The 5,000-nt window shown below is 42.0% G+C and overlaps 3 protein-coding genes across 3 annotated transcripts in view; all 3 read left to right on the plus strand.

Moving 5' to 3' along the window:
* The window catches only part of LOC137976120 (neuronal pentraxin-2-like), a 207,046-nt gene that overhangs the window by 59,530 nt on the left and 142,516 nt on the right, over window positions 1-5,000 (plus strand). The gene's annotated exons all lie outside the window — the stretch shown is intronic.
* LOC137976127 (neuronal pentraxin-2-like) overlaps window positions 1-5,000 on the plus strand; it is a 51,944-nt gene that overhangs the window by 33,835 nt on the left and 13,109 nt on the right. The gene's annotated exons all lie outside the window — the stretch shown is intronic.
* Window positions 1-5,000, plus strand: part of LOC137976123 (neuronal pentraxin-2-like) — a 36,193-nt gene that overhangs the window by 5,420 nt on the left and 25,773 nt on the right. The window lies entirely within an intron of this gene.

The raw sequence follows: 5,000 nt of genomic DNA on the forward strand, positions 1-5,000 counted from the left end.
TGATATCATCCACGTTTAAGCCAATATCTTCACAAATGTCCCTTAGCACTGCAACTGTTAAGGTAGATAATTTCTCTGTATGAACCAAACTGCAAATGTTACGGGAAAGGGCGACAATGGGGTGACGTAAAGCAATTTCTTCGCTGACAACTTCCTTTAGGTGCGAATGTAAGGCCTCTGCCTCGACTGCACACTGCCCTTCGTCTTCACTTCCACTTTCTTCGTTCGATGTTGCTGACGTTTTTCGAATCCTTGCTGCCAGTCTTGAGAAGAATCCTGCCACCTGCTGTGGCGAAAGAATATCCTTTCCACTGAAAATACGAGCAGCCTTTTCGTCCCTCACTCTTCGCATTTCTTGCGATACCTGTTGTGGATCTGCCTTTTTACCACACTCCTTCCCGATGAGAAACTGTTCTGTGAGGAACTTTCTTTGTTCTTCTGTAAACTGGGTTCTACTCCTTGTTGTTTTAAGAGCCCATCCCATCTCAAGTGTGGAATGTAGTTTATCAACTGAGATTTTTGATGTCGTGTAGAAACCAAAAGTTGGAACTTTCGTTTGCTCTCCAGTTATTCTCGCAGCGTATCCTTTTCTGGCTTTGTCAAACAGTGTTTCTTTTTCTAGCGCGCGCTTGTGCTTTCCTTCGTCTAAATGTGCTTGCAAACTTGAGGACCGCTGGAATGTCGGAATACACCCATCTTCTGGGCAGGTAAAAAGGCCGCTTACTTCCTCTTTCTCTTTTTCTACATCCATGTCTAGTCCTGCTGTCTCTTGCTGGTCAGGACTACTCAGCCGTTGTTCGGACAAAGATTTTTGCTGCACTTCCTTTCTAGGATTGATTTTTCTAAAGCTTGACTGCTGAGAGCGGGTATCAGGAGGCTCCAAAACTTCAAGTGTAGCAGAAAAGATACCATCGGTTTGAATGTCCTTCCATGTTACCAGCTTTCCGGGCCCGATGTTATAAGCCTTCCATGTTGTGATACCATTTGGACAAAACTGGAAGTTATTAAGCGTACTAATTCCGTCCCATTTGATCACGTTTTTGCCAGCAGATAGTTCGGGAGGCTTCACATACTTCACAATAACGCCAGGAATACCGCCATTTGATTCAATGGCTTTTTTCATCTGTGCCGCGTTGTTCACATCTTGCCCCTCGTTTAAGTACACATTGATATGTCCTTTAATTGTTGCGGCCTGGCGGTCGGCTTCTCCCTTGCCCCCTTGTGGATCTGAAAAGTCGAACCTCTCCACCTTGACATCAGAAAGACTGTTCAACCTGCTTCCTACAATTGTTGACCCACAATGATAACATCCTGCGTTGTCCTGTTTGCAATACACTTTTTGCAGTTGTGGCCGACTCTCCTTTAACATGTCGATAACATCTTGTAAAATGGCGGTTACTGCAACGCTATCCTGAGGGCAACTCTGAAACAGGTGGACAAAAGTGAGCTTCTCAAGCGGGGCATTTGCTTCTGATCTTGTAAAAGCCACTGTGATGTGCCATGGAATACCACGTTTGGCGAACCAGTCACACTGTGATTCGCGAAACTTTCGCGGTAAGAATTTCATCGCCCAGTCCATAACTAATAATGCTGAACTCCGACATATGACATCTAACACGTCATGTTTTGCTTGATCCTGGTTAAATGTTCGCAGTTGGTGAGCTTTCCATGCCAAAATGTCCTTTTCAGCTTGAGCCACTAAACAGATACTGTCATCTCTTTCTTCTTCAGATTGAAGTTCTGCGCACGCTTCTTTTATGGTAGACAGCACCCCGGTTAATTTATTGCATTCGTAGCAGACCTCATCGTGGTTATGGTTACACTTTCCTTGAAAACAACTATTTTTAGGATCACTTAGGGAAAACGTTAAACAGTGATCTGCAACTTCTGATTCCATTGTAACGTGCACCTAAAATGTGAAAGATTATTATCGTCATCATCATCATAGTTATCACTATCATCATTATTTTTACTATGATTTTTCGTTATTAATATCAGCTGCTTTAGGGTAAAATCTTTTAAAAGTAGTAAAAGAAGTTTGAAACTTATTAAAGCTTGTCCGAACCGCTTAAAGGGCGCAAATTGAAGATAGCTTCCGCTTAATCAATGTTTCGAGGTTTAGCCTCAATACTAGTTAGTACAATGCAGCCAGAGAAAGTTGATGTTTATGACCAATTCGCTTAAATTTAGCATCAATCCAGCCAAAGTACAAAGTTAATAATCTACTAAAAGAATAACCAAATATTAAGACAGCCTTACCTTGTAATCAGACCGCAGATATTGCTTGGTAGACCGAAGTGTTTGTTTCATTTCCTTGGCCCAGGCTTGTGACTTTGCTTGATCTGCTATCTTGTCTACTATCTCGCTAAGATCTTCTTTTGCCTTACTGCCCTGTGCAGAGAAGTTATCCAAGCCCTGTAGAGAGGTGCGCACTGACGCAGAGCAAACGTCTAGTACTCGGAGTTGTGTGCGCTTGCTCATCGGAGTGAAATTGGTCTCGGTACAAAACTGAAAATACTGTTGTGTTATCCGTTCTGGTATTAGCATCCGTACGACGTTAGGTGTTTTAATCACCTCCCCTGTTGAAAGTTTCAGCATCTTTTCTCCAAATGGCATGTCTTGTACTATATGGGAACTTGTAATAAAGTCGAGAAAATGATCAACTTTAGCGAAATCAACCTTCATACGCCTAGTGATATCAGTAGGTACGATCGCACCTCTGCCATGTAACAGTCTATGATGCCGCACGATGTTAAATCTGTAAGGCGTCACCCCGGGAATGTAATGCGTCAGTTCCTTAAGCGATAGTTTATCTGCCAAGATGGACAAAATTTGTCTTCTCGTGCTCCAGTGAGTTGCGTTTAAATAGCTTTCTGCTAAGGCTTCTAAAATTTCTTCTTCGGCTTGTGTTCTCTCAGATGGTAAGCTTTCACCTAATGTGGTCAATAATTTATCACTTTGTCCTGGAGCAATTACTTCAAGAACCTCTTGAACACTTTGTTTTGCTTTACGGCTGTACCTTCTCTTTGTGCGCTCGTTAGCACTTTCCCATGGAACGGACAACTTATGTCGAACAGGGCTAACATCACGAGAGGCTAAAAAATCGTTTAACTTTTTTAAAGGCTCTTTTGCCGTGTCTACTTGGCTTCTATGCGGTGTGTTCTCAAAATCAGAACCTTCCAAATCCGATTCAGGGATGAATATACTCTCTCTTCTTTCATCAACATAAATTACTTGGGCTGCTGCAGTTTCTGCCTAAAATTTCACAAAATTAAAAAAAAAATTCAAAAGTCTGAAGTAAGACCCCAAAATACTTCTTCTTCCAGTTTCGTTGTTGTCAGTACAAACATAAAACAGTTTGAACGTACTCAAAATTGGATTCAAACTAGCTGCGTACGGTTTCTAATATTACAAGGAAAGATCTTTGTAGTTTGTAGACGTAAATCATAGAATGTCATACTTACCAGACTAAGCTCACCTAGATGCTCTGTAAGTTCGTCAAAATCTGATTGTGGCAGGCTGCTTTCAGGGGTATGTGCTTGTTTCGTCAGGTTCTTTCGACACTTAGTACAAATCGCTAGCAAAATATAAAAAATTACATAAATGTTAACCCACTTTTTTTGTATTTTCTCACCCGCACTTGCATTTCTGATTTCTTGCTATGCCATTTATCATTTTTACACACGCCCCTCTCTCATCGTTTTCTTTTTCGACCTTGGTTCTGCGTATCGCTCGGCTGTAATTCTTACTTTGCGAACCACAAAAGAAGAAAAAAACACGCATCAAAAAACCGCCAGCTACGTAGACTATATGCGAGGCTACCCTTCGAAATCGGTAAGGCGCAGCTTGGCTCCTTTCCAGAAATGGCGCCGAAATCACAGTGCTTGAGTGTGAACAAAAGCCCTATCCCGGGTTTGGTTTTCTTGGCGGAACAAAGAAATCTTGCATAGTGTGAACATATGGTTAAAGGCCTGTTTATGTGAAGTGAGCCAGCCCGATTAGCCCAGCTTGCCTGCTTTATCCGGCTGGCTCGGCTTATACCCTGTGTCCTTATAAAATTTTTGCCATGTTTATATGAGAGACCAGGCTGGCGAGATACTGGTTGCCTGAGGAGAGATTTCTGCAAGTGGGTCAGTCCGGCTTCATATATTAACAAAACGGAAATTTTAAAGGGAACCAAGGTATTAGCCGAACCATTCCAATAAAACGGGTCAGCCCAGCTAACTGAACTGACTCACCATTTTAACGACGGCAGAGATATGTTTGATGTGTTATATGACGTCATACGTTATAACTAAATGTTTTACTCCCGCAAGTATTACAAAAGAAGAAGGATTATATTTACCTGAACCAACTGGAATGAATTCACCAGTGGCTTCCAATATGTACTTCGACTGAGCCAAGCTACAACCCCGCTCGGCATTTTTCTTGGATTCTTCACTGTGTCCAGAGAGTTTGCCTGGAACACTGCATACCCGCTTAGACCTTCGCCACCCAATACCCAAACTAACGCGGTGCAGTGGACAGATAGTCATGTCGTGGATATTTTCTGGCGTTTGGAAACAACCATTGCGGGCTAGAATAAGCTCAATTTCCGTTTCGCAGCCACTGAATTGAAGCTGTTTTTTGTGGCTCGATATATTCTTTGAGCATGATACCAAGGGTACGATTTTACGCGACGCAGTCTTTGACTTTGGATCAGCCCCGCATTCTCCACCGACCAAAAGTGAGAAGGTACACGCCATCGCTCAATATTGTAAGTCAACGTTTACGTTTAACGATTAACTCGGCGCTATTTTACTTCCTTGAGAAATTTACGGTGAAAATTAGTTTTTCGGAGAGAGACTTGTAGACTAAACAATGGTAACACATTACTGGTTGAAAATACGCCAAAGTAATTTAATTATCAAGTGCTGCAAACGTAACTATATTTTTGATGCATCTTGTTTATGCCAGTCTCAATCCCAATTTTCATTTTAAGGGACTTTACGCCAGTCCAA

The sequence above is a fragment of the Montipora foliosa genome, chromosome 11 (genome assembly GCF_036669935.1).
Source record: "Montipora foliosa isolate CH-2021 chromosome 11, ASM3666993v2, whole genome shotgun sequence".
Taxonomy (NCBI): domain Eukaryota; kingdom Metazoa; phylum Cnidaria; class Anthozoa; order Scleractinia; family Acroporidae; genus Montipora; species Montipora foliosa.